A 16,370-nucleotide genomic window follows, 5' to 3' on the forward strand; every position below is an offset into this window, starting at 1 on the left:
AATATTGCAAAAAGGACATATAAACAAAAACAACAATAAGTATACATCATTACAATTTCATCAAAAGAGGGCTCTCGAGCTGTGCAATAACTAAATCAGGCACAGACCGAGAGTCCAATAAAAAGAAAATTAAAATGCATAAGAATTAAAATACAATAAAGATATTCCCAAGAGAGCATAGAAAGATAAAAGAGTAAGATAGAGGAAGAGAGAGAGCGGGAGAAAATGAGAAAAAGACCCAAAAAAAAGACAAGAGAAAGAGAGAGAGAGAGAGAGAGAGAAGGAAGAGGATAGGAAGAAAGTTAGGGAAATATCAGTACGATCTGTAGACTCGGTAAAATCAGCCCAAGTATTCAACATTGTAGACATCATTGCAATGAACCTGAAATAAATTTAACATACTATAAAGAAATTCCCAAGAGAGCATAGAGAAAGAAAAGAGAAAGACAGAGGGAGAGAAAGAGGAAATGAGAAAGGGAGAGAGAGAGAGAGAGAGAGAGGGGAGAGAATGAGATAGAGAGAGGAGAGAGAGAGAGAAAGAAGGAGATAGGAAGAAAGTTAGGAAAATATCAATACGATCTGGTAGGGAAGGGCCAAAATCGTGAGAAAATATTTACCGGCGAAATTCGCATAGTACTAAAAAAATTATTGTGCAAAATTTATGACTCCGGAGAGTCTTTGCATTCTAGAGTACTTAGTTAATATGCTTTTAATAATACTCTCATACATTACCTTTCTTACAAAGCCTGCTTATTCACTCTTTCAATTCAATACTTGAATTTCTCTGTGCATTAACTTGTACAATTGTACTATAATTACTTTTACCTCATTTATCTCAAATCTTTTTTTTTGAAGAGCACCTAAAAATATTGTGAAACAAAGGTGTTTTTAGTATTATTATAATCGTGAAGTTTTTATCGTTATGCACATCAGGCGCGTACGCAGGGGGGGGGGGGGGGGGGGGGGGGGGGGGTTAGAGACACTTTTTTTTTTTTGGTATCGAAATTTGAAAATTTGACATTTGGCTCCATTGGGGGGGGGGAATAAGGTCACCTTTTAGGTCGGCCATGGGAATTTTTTTTTTTTTTTTTTAATTAATTTAAAAAAAAAATCCAAGGGGGGGGGGGGCGTTTAGCGGGGAAATGGGGGTTTACACATATAAAAATATCAAAGGGGGGTTTAAACCCCCCCCCCCCCCCCTGTGTACGCGCCTGATGCACATAATCAAGAAAATAAGGTTACCTGTTTACGATTCTATTCCATATGGTGTTTTAATTATTATGATAATCAGAAAGGTTTGATTGTCATGCACATAATCAAGAACCTAATGTTACCTGCTTACACTTCTATTCCAGATATGGTGTTATTATTATGATGATCAGAAAGGTTTGATTGTCATGCACATAATCAAGAACCCAACGTAACCTGTTTACAATTCTACTATTCCAAACGGTGTTTTATTGTAGCTTGTATTATATGCTAAGGAAAATATTATCAATCCCACGGAGTCAAAACATGATTGGAATTAGTACATACAAACCATGATTGTGCAAATCGATATCTGGGGCAGGCAACGTTCGGTCAGATTTTAGCTTTATATTCAAACAAAGTTTTCGTAACCTTTTAAAGTTTTGTTAACCAAAAAACACCTATAGACGCCCTGTATATATTTGAAATGTTGGTTTATTTGGCTGGGAGAATATAAACAAATTGTTGCTGAGACATGTTGAAGAAAAATGGTCTAATGGAAAAAGGAACAGATTACACTGTTCTGCTCATTATTGAATACAGGGAGGGGAAGTCCACTAAATTTTGTATTCTTTCTTCAATATTCCACTTAAAACGCATTTGTTTTGAAAACCCTTGCAGAAATATGTCTTAAATTAGATCCTCTTTCACATTATGATACAATTTGAGTCAAATTTTGCATTCAAACTTTTGGGGCTCCCAAAGCTTAAGAGGCTCTACAATTATACTGATACCCCTTTCACCTCCTTCTCCCCAGTCCTCCTCCTTCTCCTCCCGCTCCTCCTCCTCCCACTCCTCATCTCGTGTGCTCCACCTCCTCATGTCAGGGCCTGCAGAACGGCTGAGACTAGAATGCCTTTGCATGGCTTCATTAATGAGATATATCTCGGATAAAATCATATACTGACCGATGTTATCGAGCATTTTGCGAGTATTAAATTCCCTTTTTCCTAAATAAACCAACACACAGAATGATATTACTAATATGATGCCTGGCTGGATAGCAGTCGGACTTGTGTGAGTCTTTAAACCAGGCGCGTACGCAGGGGTGGGGGGGGTTGGGGGGTTGGGGGGTTAACCCCCCCCCCTCTTTAAAAATTTGATGTATGTAAACCCCCCTAAAAAAAAACTAAAACCCCCCCTCCCCCCCCCCCCTTTTGATTTTTTTTTTTTTTTTTTTTTTTTTTAAATATGCCCACGGCTGACCTAAAAAAGGTGACCTTACCCCCCCCCCCCCCACCCCCCAACTGAGCAAAATGTCAAATTTCCAAATTTCGAGACCAATAAAAAAAAAAAGTGTCCTCTTAGACGTTTCCTTAAATTATTAGGAAAAGAAGACGGTTTTTTGTACCGTTCTCGACTGTTAACCCTTGTCTAAATGAATTTTCCCCCCTCCCGCGCGAAGCACGAAAGCTTTGGCGTTTCATTAAATTATTATAAAAGAAGACGATTGTTGTACCGTTCTCGACTGTTAATCCTTGTCTGAATTCATTTCCCCCTCCCCCCCCCCCCGGCCCCCCCCCCCCCCTCCCGCGCGGAAGTTTTGGCATTTCATTAAATTATTAGAGAAAGTAGACAATTCGTTGAACCGTGCTCGACTCTTAATCTTTGTATGAATTCATTTTCTCCCTCTCGCGCGAAGCGCGGAAGCCTTGACGTTTCCTTAAATTATTAGAGAAAGCAGACGATTCGTTGTACCGTTTTCGACTCTTAATAAGCCCTATTTATCTGAATTCAGTTTCCCCCTCTCGCGCGAAGCGCGGAAGCCTTGACGTTTCCTTAAATTATTAGAGAAAACAGACGATTGGGTGTACTGTTCTCGACTCTTAATCCTTGTCTGAATTCAGACACACACTCCGGGTCGGAGGGCCGCATGCGCGTTCCTAAAATCTTCAGGAAAGGGGTGCTTTTTCGCGCGACAAAATCCGGCCCGCGAATTGTAAAAAAAGGGGGTGTATTTGACTTTTCACCCGGAGAATTCTATAAAAAGGGGGTTGTTTTAGCAGTGTTCCGGATTTTTTTTTTTTTTTTTTTTTTTTTTGGGGGGGGGGGGGTCTCCAAGGCAGGAAAAGCCAGCGAAAAGCCAGCGAAAAGCCGTCGAAAGTGGGGATTCAGAAATGTTGGCAGTCCTGAGATACGGGGGTGCTTTCAAAGGGAGGGAACGAGCATACGCGTACCCTAAATAACACTGAGTGGGAGGAGCCGGGCATGTATTGTACACGATTGCACTTTTTAATTGCTCGCGCACTGGCGCACTTTACGTCTGGACTATAATAATACCTTGAAAAAATAACGAAAAATTATTCTAAAGTTCATGAAGTGCTTGTTCGCGCACGTCGCGCAACTACTCTTAATGATCGTGACATACTGTATACGTGTAGGCTATACAGTTATACATACATTAAAAAAATAACTCATTTCTCATGCATTATGCTGAAATTGAAACAATCACTTTTTCTTTCTTCTTCTTCTTCCTTTTTTCTCTCTTTGTATTGTAATCTCAGGGGGGATATCTGTACAGGCCACCCCCCCCCCCTCCTTCAAGCGAGGGGGGATGCATCCCCCCATCCCCCCCCCCCGAGATTTACGCCCCTGATTGTGTGACATCGGCACTGAAAGGATACACAAGAAAATAACAACCTTCACATCACGGTATCTACGTCTGTGACGTAATGACTAATGAATATTCATGACTCCACTAAAGCTCGTGCCAATATATTATGCTACCTTATATATTCGCTCCCACTGCACTCTGTCTGTGTGTTAGGAAGGGGTGCACTGTTTAATGTGTACGTGTGTTCTATGTGCTTTTTGATGGTGTCACGTGACACTGTCATGTGACTGTGTAAATGTGGTCGCCCCCTGCTCATTTTTCTTGATTGAGGTGTTATATGAAAGGGCAGAACCTCAACTTTCTAGAAATGTGATTTTCTCCTTGAAATTCAGATACCGTCCGCCAAATGACTTTTTGGTTTCCTTCATTTTAATCGCTCATGCGTGAAATATGTATTATATGAGTTGCATCACATGAAAGAGGATCTAAGCTTTCCAAATATGTGTCATTTATCAATTCAATAATTCCCGGTTTCGTTTTTTCTGGGACGCACTGTACAAGGCACGCAACAGACCAATCAGATAGTGACATGTAGACGTTTTCTTGCTATTTCCAAATTGATTTGGATCAATTTTGGCTGAAATATCTTCCCACAGCCATTTTGACGCTGATGAAGTAGATGATGGTATTGGCAATAATAGATCCAAATTAGTAGTCGTATACAAAGCAATTCACATATACAATGCAAAATAGATGTCATACAGTTTAGAAGCGAACAAAACATATTCCCAGACATACCAGCAAAATAATGTTTACAAATTGTGTAATTCTAATACCCAAATATTAATTAAATAGCAATCAGTAATTAAATAGGTGTTCCAATGACCTTCGGTGGAAAACTGTGTGATGCCTACTGAATAATAATAATGCAATAATTGTTGTTCTGTGAATGTACCATTTAGTTGTTAACATCTGTTATTACAATCTGTTATACTAAACCTTACATTCATGGACAAAAGCAATTGATTACCTAGGAATTTAATGAATTTCAAAAGAGCATGAGATTTATAGGATTGTGGGTAGGAAAATGCGTGTTTTAGCAGTTGTATAGAATATGCCAAGGTAGTTTAACAATGTTAATTATGAGATGCACGGCCCTATGTGTTATCTGTGTCTGTGATATGGTGTAATATTGGTTCCCTAAAAAAAATGGCGCTTCAAAATGATGAAGAAGTGCCTCAGAAAAGTAAAAATCTTTGAGTGACCGATTTTACCATACTCGTTTTCCCCATAGACTGTAGTGTTTTCAAAATTTGTAATTCCAATCATAAATATCTTGATAATCAGACAGGCGATCGGCTTGTAAAAGTCATGGGATTCCTGACTGACCTAAAGGTTTATAATTATCATTTCAGCATGATCTAAATCCAGAATTTCGTTTAGGAATCTGAGACAAAGTCACCGGATCCCTTTAAAGGGGCAAACGTTTTAGTGTGGAAAGGACACACTTACTACATCTGTGAAAACGAGTACGATTATGTTTCTAAAAGGGGCACAGTTCGTTCATATAATATTTGGGCATTGTACCCCCTGCCCCCTCGGCTACAACCTTTTATTGTGGTTTTAGAAGGGTACCTGATCCTACAAAAAGCTGCTTCGATTCTTTGAAACTGGTTATGGCTCTTTAGATGACCGCAAAAGGGTACAATTTTTAAGCTACAGTGGGATATATAGATAAAAAGGGGTACTTATCAAAGGGAAATTGCATCAAAAGTAACAAGGGGAACTTATATTTTATATAATTATACTTATATTTAAAAGAGCACTTATAAGAGCTTAAAATGGGTATTTCTCATACGTAAAACGGGACACTCATCAGAGATATAAGGGGACACTTCTTTGAAGGGAAAAATGTAATTATTACAAGCTAAGAAAAAGGGGCACTTTTCAGAGGTAAACAGGAGCACTTCTTGCACCTAAAAAGGCGCACTTATAAGATGTGAAATGAGTGCATTTATTACAATTTATTACAACAGTGCACTTGTCAAAGTAAAAAGGGAACCTACTAGATAAGAATAGGGAAATTATCAGAAGTGAGATTGGACACTTGTTAGAAAGGAAAAAAAGGGCACTCACCTGTACAAAGTCCAAAGTACAAAGATACAATCTTCCTATTTAAAAAAGGGCACTCATCAGGGGTGAAAAGGGTGCTTTTGAAAAAGGGGGTGGGATACTTAACTGAAGTAAAGGGGCATTTTCCCGAAATAATATTGGGGCACTTGTGGTGTGCTCGAAAATGTGGGGCGCACTATGTTTAAAGTGATCCAATTTGTCTAAGCTTTCAAAGGACATAGTTTCAATCGACAGGATAACCTAAAATTATTTGAAACAGCCTATCAACATTTTGTCTTATTATCTAAGATCTACCTGTTCACTTGTCCATTGCATCATTTCAAATTGCATAAGATGTGTATTAAAGGTGCATGAAAGTTTTTGTCACGAACAGCACATGAAAACTCATAGGTGTACTTACCTCAAAGATTTAGTAAGTACAAGAAAGAAAACTTGTTGATAAATTACCAAAGAAATTGAAAATATACTTTCATGAAAAAGATATTCAAGGTTGTGTGATCATTGCAAATAGAATATCATGAATTGTGCTTGTAAATGAGCATTTTCTTAAAGGACAATCCAACCCTTGTAATAAGTTCATTAGTATTAAAGCAGAAAAATAAGATAATCAGAATGGCGAAAAAGTTTAAGAAAAATCGGACCAATGATAAGAAAGTTATTACCTTGTGGCAGAAAGTTGGGCCTTGTGGCAGAATAGTCTTGTGCTAAACAAGTTATCCAATAAAGTCTACTACTACTACTACTACCACTATGGATGTTCGAAATATGAGATCACTAATTATATGCGAATCTCAAATTGGCAGTTTGGTCAGTGGATTGTGACGTAGTCGCGGGTAACTCTGCCGTTTGTCATGTGCAAAAATATCATTAATTGCTGTTGTCTCTTAAAGGCCTCCACTGTTGGGGCACTTTTAAAAACATCGATGGATTGCCTATTATAGGTCCTCTAAATAGCACAGACCCTCCTAAGTCATACATTTTTGAAAAAGTGAATGTTAGTAATTTTGTGTGTCGGAATAAATGGGGAAGTTGTCCGCCACTACATCATAGATACGTGACCGATTCAGCCAATTTGAAGAGCCCATACCTAAAGTGATTACATTTGTCAAAGGTTCATAATTTTCTGGTTCTTGTTCGATTTCATTTAAACATTCACCAGTCTACATCTAATATTTCTGCTTTCCTCTAGAGTGGTTTGTTATCAAAGGGATTTTCCTTTAGGTCCGACATTTTCACCCTTTCTTTTTAAAATCACAAAATCGATGCAAATATGTTAGCAAATGTTTTGAGACTCGAATAACAGTGCATAAGGGCTTTTAAACTTCAACTGAGCTTAAATTTTATTATCCAATAATAAACACATAACAGCATGTATAAACAGTTTTATACATTAACATAAAAGGATAAAATTAACCAGAAAACAGCATGAATACAAATCGAGCCTGGTACCTTCGAATTTATAAAAAAACACTGCTTGGGTACACATTAAATATTACACGTAGACAAGCTAATTAGAAACAAAAGTGTAATACAAATGGATGAAAAGTCAAATATCAAATACCTATAGTTTATTACATTATACTCATTCCAAGCGGACATTCACAGAAAATCACAAATATGTCAAATAATGTATCACTAGAAACTGGTAAGTTAACATATAGCCATCGTACAAGTTTTAGGTAAACTACATATCGGGTGATTTATACAAATACAAATTTAACCACCTCCATAGCATCTGGGATATACGAGAGATTCGCCAGAAAAATAACGATGTTTTAATATAATGCACCAATACTGCCAAAGCAGACGACATCCCATAAAGAATGAACATAATTTCAATGCTACTATTTCTCAAATTATAATGAATTAAGTGTATTTAAATGTGAAGGCATCCACACCATTCAAAAGGGAATGTGAAACCTACTCCGATAATCAAAATCTTTTGTTTGTAAAACAAAAAAACAAAAACATAGGATAGGGGTTAATCGACAATCAAGAAACCAGACTTTCAAATTGAAAAAACCCCGATAGCATAGACGGCATTTGTTCCCTCTTGAAACGCTGAACATTCCGCGGTGTATGCAGCAAAATACAATGTCGTCTTACTTTGTTCACAAGCGACAGATTCCTTTATTTTGTTATCGCTGCATTTTTTATCAAAATAATACCATGTGCTGGTGCAAGTTGCTCTATATGGGATTTTGACCAACATTAAGTGTGCTTCATCCCGAACTTGTCAGAATATGATTTTAACAATCATTTTTAAAATGGCAGTTGCTCCAGTCATGCGTAAAAGCAAAGTTATTAATAAGGTATCATTAAACAGGATATTAGTTATTCTTTGAAATTAAATATATGTTTAGGTCACACATGCTTATAAGTCTTATATGGGAATCTACCAAAGTTGCTTATAATTTTTGATACGCTGTATATGTGGAGTTAATGAGAGGCTTAATGGAGTTGGTCCTAAGCTGGATGGAGTTGGAAGAAGAGTGGATGTATTGGGTAATTAGTGAGAGGCTGGACGGAGTCGTTAGCTTAAATGAGAAAGATTGGATCTGATTGATTTTCTTCTTCTAAATGAGTTTGACATCAAATATATATATATATCATATTTTAAAGTCATTCATAGCTCCGTATAATCGTTTGGTAATAGGCTGGTGCAATGCTGGAGCGAAAATACTGAATGATAGTTCTACGAAATGGCGAATATATAATTACGAAAATTATGAGTAAATACACATAGGGCTGCTACATAATTATAACTCCCATGGTCCCTTGCAGTGCATGCAGCGCAAGCTGAGCGATGCGTATGACGTTCATTACGTCATAGATCGTGTTTATTCATGACCGTCCGGCCGAGAATTTTTTTTTCACAATCAGGTCTACCTATGAGCGTAAAATCCTGCCTCCTGATTGGTTCAGAGGTATACGCATCGTGAATATTAATGAGCTGAGCTCACAGAACTGTAGCTGAGCTGCAAATGCCTACTATATGTATTACGCATGCGCGTGGACTTCAGTTTCACTGGCCATGTAGGGTGCACAAAATGTATGTGAGCTGTTGTGTGAGGGGATTTTTATTGGGTGAAGGTGGGGGTGTCTGTGTGTTTGTGAATATTTCTGGTTGTTCTGGTGCATGTTTGGTTTGTATAGTTTCCCCACATCTATTTTTTACACTGCGGATTTTTGACACACAGTCCACTTACAGTACACACACTTATATTTGCAATTTCACACATAGGCTATACATACAAACACTCTCTTTCTCTCTCTCTCTCTCTCTCTTTCTCTCTTTCTCTCTCTCCCTGTCTCTCTTTATCCCCCCCCCTCCTCTTTCTCCCTCTCTCTCTCTCTCTCTAAACACATACCCACCTACCCTCAAACACATAAAACAACAGATGCACACACCAACTGTCACACAATGAGTATGATCTTATCAGGATGGTCCTTGAATACATGAGATGGTTGGGTGTGGGTCAAAGCTACTGTGTTGCTCTGGGCATGATATCCTGACATATCAGTGGTTCTGGTTCCTTTGTGACAGAGGAACCTGGCCAAAGAACACAAAGGACAAAAAGTTATACATACAGGCTCTACACATGTCAAGCTTTTATTATTAATATGCATACCTAGTCACATTATCCTGATCTATCTCTTAACAGGAGTATCTGACTAAGTCCCTTTTCAATCTTTTATATATCTTAAAACTTCTTTTCTCAAGATCATCCAACTGAAATCAGAATCAAAACAATATTTAAAGGACTTCCATTTCTTTGCATTAATTTGAGCTTTCAACAATAAATACAAACAGCAAGTTCATAACCTTTGACCTAGTTTCATGAATTTAAACTTAATATGACATGCACAGGATATGATTGTACATTTTATGTTATTAAGATACAATCCTCATACACATTTTTTTCACTGCCTCTGTCAACTAAAGTTGAGACTCTATATAATTATATTGCATGCATGTGTCACCGCTTTTGAGACTAATTCAGAATACATAATACATAACCTAACATTTTTTTGCCACATGCATGTACTGACACTATATACTGACTATTTCTAAGCATTAACAACAAATCCAAATTTTAATTAAAGCCTGAACTCTCACTATTTATTCTCAGATTCAGACGCCGCCATAATTGCTCATGTAAAAGTTACACCTTTGAACCAATCACTGCGCATGCATGCTGTGTACGTCCGTACGTACGCACACAGCTAGCTAGCATATAGCTGCATGCTATGAGCAGCTTCGACTTGTGTCACGCGCATGCGTCATACTACTACTATCTTTGCAGCTCAGTCATGAATATTCATGATGCGTATACCTCTGAACCAATCAGGAGGCAGGATTTTACGCTCATAGGTAAACTTGTGTTTGGGAAGGAAAAAAATCGCGGCCCGGCCGCGAATTTTTTTTTCCCAAACAGGTTTACCTATGAGAGTAAAATCCTGCCTCCTGATTGGTTCAGAGGTATACGCGTCATGAATATTCACGAGCTGAGTTCACAGCACTGTGGCTGAGCTGCAGTACCTAGTATATGTATTACGCATGCGCGTGGACTTCAGTTTTGCTGGCCATTTAGGTGTACAACAAAATGTATGTGAGCTAGCTGTGGTGCGAGGGGATTTTTATTGGGGGAAGGGGGGGGGTCTGTTTGTTTGTGAACATTTCTGGTTATTCTGGTGCTTGGTTTATATAGTTTTACACTGCGGATTTTTTTCTCAAAGAGTTCACTTACAGTACACACACTAATATTCCAATTTCACACATAGGCTATACATACAAACACTATCTTTCTCTCTCTCTCTCTCTCTCTCTCTATAAACACAGACCTGCACCCACCCTCATGTATTTACAAACACATAAGCAACAAATGCACACACTAGCTGTCAAGAATACACAATAGACACACACAAGGGGTATGAATTATCTTATCAGGATGGTCCGACATGAGATGGTTGGATGTGGGTCAAAGCCACTGTGTTGCTCTGAGCATGATATCTTGACAAACATTTAATATTATCACCCGTAACTGAAACCAACACACAATTAATATCACGGTATTAGTCTCTTTTTTGTTCCACCAAGCTAATTTTTGCACCTTGCACAAATGCACTTCTCAACACGAAATATTTCACTAAATTTGTTTTGTTATTTTCACTCAAAATTAATTCAGCCATGCTCACTTTTAATCACTTCACTTATATCTTATTTAACATTGAATACAATGCAGTTGCATGGGTTGTTCTTTTATTTTGTTAACTCGGCAGAGGCCACGGTCATGTTCAAGCATTTACGCTTACGACATGTGGTCTCCTGCTTTTTCCTTTTGTATGAAACTTTTATTTTAACTAGAAACAAATTTTGTCAAACTTACATGTTATTCATTATATTTATTTGTATGTTTCTTTGTATTGATATGAAAAAGTGGAAATAAAACAAAACAAACAAACATATCAGTGGTTCTGGTTCCTTTGTGACAGATGAACCTGGCCAAAGAAAACAAAGGACATAAAGTAATATATACAGGCTCTACACATGTCAAAGACAAGCTTTTCCATGCATGCAGTGTATAGCCTACGTACTATAGCTGCGCTGCTTCAACGAACTCAAACTTGGATTTCGATGAGCTGCATGAGCAGCTTCGCCTTGTGTCACGCGCATGCGTAATACTACTAGTATCTTTCAGCTCAGTCATGAATATTCATGATGCGTATACCTCTGAACCAATCAGGAGGCAGGATTTTACTCTCATAGGTAAACCTGTTTGGGAAAAAAAAATTCGCGGCCCGGCCTGGCATCTTCATACGCTACTATTTGAAAGCCATAAAACCACCAGTATCCTCAGCTTGGAGTCAAAGCTGTTGATACGGGCAGACCAGAACGTCATACACTGAGCAGCACAAAGGGTGGCCGTTTGCAAGACTCTTTACAAATACAGTAAGCGATTGGTGAGTTACGTTTTGTGGACGCAGTGATGCCAATTCATTTTCAACAACTGTTCTTAAGTGTTCGATCACGATGGTTAGCGCGAAGTCAATAATGACCCTTTAATTTTGCATACGTTCAAGAATATATAAATCAATACGTACGTGACCCCTTTTTAATTTCACAATTACAAAATGGGAACTATATAAATTTTAAGTCTAACCATATTTTGGCTTATTGAGTACACATTTTAAAAAAGAGTGCCTTATTTTATTCGCAACATACAAACAAAACAAAACAAAAAGATACATACGCATTCACATGTCGATCTGCGAAGTTTGCGAACATCGATACTGAGAATACGACACTTTTCTTCAAATTAATTGATCTTTACAAAGAAATACCCGTTTTCAAATTCATGAACATTGAGCGCATTGAATAACATTTTATTAGATTTTGTGCTATCTAAGAAGTACTTAATTTTCAACCAGGGTGCCGCGAGGGAATTTGAGCAATACTTTTAAAAAATCATTATTTGGGAATAACGTCGATTTCGTGAAAACAAAATTATTAGAAACCGTTAGAGTATGTAATTTCATGAGGAAATGGCATTTTAAAGGTGATAGAGTGTCTTTGTTCTTCGCTCGCTTCGCTGCTCACAACCTTTAAAAATAGGATAATTTCTGGCAGCGAAGTGCCTTAATACCTTCATCGTTGAGCTATTTAATAGAGAGTTGCCTGAATATATATTACATTCTTTATATCAAAATTAAATTTTAACCACGCTTGTTTGCTTCACTCGCTCGCAATATTTAGAAAGATGATAATAATTCTGGCCAATGAGAAGCCCGAATCTCTTCATGTTCGTGCATCGACTTGACCGCATCATATGATTTTGGCATTCATGTTTTCTGCAGCGAGATGCTCGCACTCTTAATTCTATATTTTATCACGTGTGTTAATCATGAGGTACATTTTGTTATCATAACAAAAGTATCATAAAAAAAAAATTTGCACGCTTGCTCCGGTCGCTCGCAAAATTTAGAGAGAAAAAATTGCCAAAGTGTAGATGGCACTTGACGCATGTTAGAGTGATCCTAACTGAATCTTCTGTAAAGTATTTAGGATTGGGGTGACGTGAAACTGTTTTTATTTCTTTGAAAGAAGTGCAATGCGGATTTTTTTTTTTTTTAAAGGTTGAAAAACGCTGCTTTAGTCTGTATGTACATGTGGGCTTTTTAGTGTTTGCAAACCGCCATGAAAATTACCTTTATTATACACGTAACTTATAATAATCATGCGTACGCATATAGTCAGTGTGAAATGTTACCACCGGGAGTGGCAATTTCTTGCATACAAATATTACAAAAAAGCAGGGGCGGATCTAGCTTTTTGCCAAGGAGGGGGGGTGACTTTTGTAGCCATTTTGAACACCCGTAAGTGATGTTTTCTTGGTATCTACTAACATGCGGAGCATCGTCCACCTTATTTGCTTAAAAAATAAGAATTAGATCAATTTCTACCCTTAGCACGTTTGTTTAGTTATTAAAGTTGCTTTATCTACTTAAATTGTGTGTTTTTTTTCGAAAATCTTTGCCGTCGTGTTTGAATAGATTTTTCAATATTTGTTTTCTTCACACAGAATCGTTAATCATGTTGGCAGTATGTCTCCTCACTTTCATCGCGATGTCGATTACCGCAGTCCCGGCAAAGACCCCGGCCACGACACCGACCCCGACCACGACCCCACAGCCTCCTAATGGAATTCCCCAATGTGCAAGTGAGTCTTTTAATAGATATATTAATTTATTTGTATATATGTATTTGTGCATTTAGTAGACTATGTATGCAAGTATTTATTTATGTATTCAGTTATTTCTCTAGTTGTGCATTTATCGATATATTTATCCATGTTTGTTTTGTTGTTGTTTTTATCTATTTACCTTTATATCAATTTAATTATCTATCTGCAGTCTTAGAGTGCCCCGTCTATACTACATTAGAAGAAATTGGTTCAGATATGTGGAAGAGACGGATGGTACCAGGAGTATGGGCGTATAAGTTTGCTCCAACCTGCGACCTAACTGCAGCAGTAGGTTTAGTCTGTCTTGACCTCCATAACTACTTTGTGGGTAAGCTTTGAGAATCAGACTTTCGTACATTTTTTTTTATAATTCCGAAGAAAGCATAGAACACTTATTTTGAGATTGCCAAATTTAGAAGAAGGTTTATCCAACATTTGATTTTAGATGATAAAACTACTTTAAATAAGGTTAGCTTTTTGTTTGGATTTGATGGAAGTGAATGAATTCGATCTAATTTTATTATCTTATACGCCAAATACTACACGCTTTCCATCAAACGCAAATCTAGCTTATCGTTGATCAATCATTTCAAAGCCATTTTAAGATATTATCGTTCATTGCAATATTAAACCTATGTTAAAAACAATAAGTTTAAACGGGTATTTGATAATAAATGGAAAACATTGGTTAGCTGCTGTAAAACAAAAACAAAAAACAAATATTAAGGTTATGTGCACTAGCGTAATGCATTCTACTCCTAAAAAGGACGTACCCTAATCGGATGTAACAAGTAATTAATAATTATAACCAGGCAATGAATTGATAAAATCAAAATTATCTTCTACATCATTTTTTGATAATTATTTCTTGATGAATTTCATCTATTCGAATTATACATTTATTATATTTTTTTAGTCCCGTTTGATTTCCTACGTCTTGCTTTTCTTTACGTTAGCTTTGGAAGAATATTGCCATAATTTATGTATTCGTATATTTTGTGTACAATGTACCTCTAATTATTAAGAATAATATATAGTAAGCATTATCCAAAATAGAAAATAGCAGCCCAGTCGCCTATTTCCTTATCTAATTGAATATAAAAGCCTTTTTAAAGAGAAAGTAAGAGAAAAGATATGGAAGAGAGGAGGGGCGGGGAGGGGGACATGCCGAGGGTAGAAAATGGAATGAGGACTTTTACAGATATTTTTTGATTTTATTTGATTTGATTTCTGCATTTTTTCCAAATAAAATATAACTGAATAACAAAGAACATATAAATGTAAGGTATAATACAACATAAACAAACATTAATTTCTTCATGTCAAAATGTTTTTTTTACATAATATATGTACATATAATAACGAAAGTTATTATTTCCATAACAAATTATTATAATTTAAAGTATTATCCGAACTATTATGTTGGAAAAGTGCAGGAGACCGCAATCATAAGCAAAGCTTGACAAGGATGGCGGCCAAAAAGTTGGGGAGTGTGTTGTGCAAGTGTATATATATATATATATATAAACTTGCTTATATATACAGTATATATATATATATATATATATATATTGTGTGTGTGTGCGTGATTGTGTGTGTGTGTGTCTGTTCAATATTTTATGAACCTCGGTATGAAAGGTAATAATTTGCTTATGATTATTGATATTTATGATGCGATACCCAGGTTATGGAAGGATGATTCAGGGTTAATACAATTCCTCGAGGTTGATTTGATAAGCTTTAATACTTATTTCCATATTTTTAGTAAAAAATTACAGTTTGTGGATGTAGGTTCAAGAACAATTTATGATTATTTTATCAAAGCACTGCAACAAACTTTTGATTTGCAGGTAATGGATGGGCAAAATGATTATGATTTTGTAGATAAAGAAATAAAAGAAATATTTGTTAGACCAAAAATTACTATACTCATTAGAAAACAACGAGAATTTCAATTTAAATTATTTCATGGAGCCATATAAACTAATGAGCATCTTCATAGATTTGGTTTTGTAGGTGATAATTTATGTTCGTTTTGTAAGCAGGAAATAGAAACATACAAACATTTATTTTTATCTTGCGGGAGCGTTCAAAGGATATGGCGGGCTTTAATACAACTTTTTGAGTTAGATGAAATTAAATATTTAGAATGGCGAGATATATTTGTTGGGTTGGTAGGTAGTTCATATAGAATAAAAATGTGTAATACTATCATTTTCATGGTGAAGTTTGTAACATTTATGTCAAGATCGGGGGGGCGAGTACCAACTTTAGAAAAGATGAAGAAAAAAAAATTAAGTATAGGGATAAGGAAAAGAAAATAGCAATTAAAATGGGAAAGCCGGATCACATTTCTTAAAGTGGGAGCAGCTTAAGATTAATTAAGATTGTTTTTTTCTTCTCCACCGTGAGTCTGTTAAAAGGTAACTCTATTTTGCGGCCTGGATAACTTATTTAGTATATTTTTCTTGAGTTGAGAATGTTAGCAGACATCCACTGAGTGAGTAGTGTGTGGGGGGGTGGGTGGGTGAGTATGTGTGTGGGTGGGTGGGTGAGTATGTTTGTGTGATGGAGGGGGGCAGGGAGGGGGCAGGATTGTTCCAGTAAAATTACCTCCAGATTTGTTTAAGTTTGTTTTGTTTTGTATATAAGTGTTTAGCATTTACAATTGACATATTATGTGTAGGTAC

This window comes from Strongylocentrotus purpuratus, unplaced genomic scaffold (assembly GCF_000002235.5).
Source record: "Strongylocentrotus purpuratus isolate Spur 01 unplaced genomic scaffold, Spur_5.0 spur5_scaffold_4, whole genome shotgun sequence".
Taxonomy (NCBI): domain Eukaryota; kingdom Metazoa; phylum Echinodermata; class Echinoidea; order Camarodonta; family Strongylocentrotidae; genus Strongylocentrotus; species Strongylocentrotus purpuratus.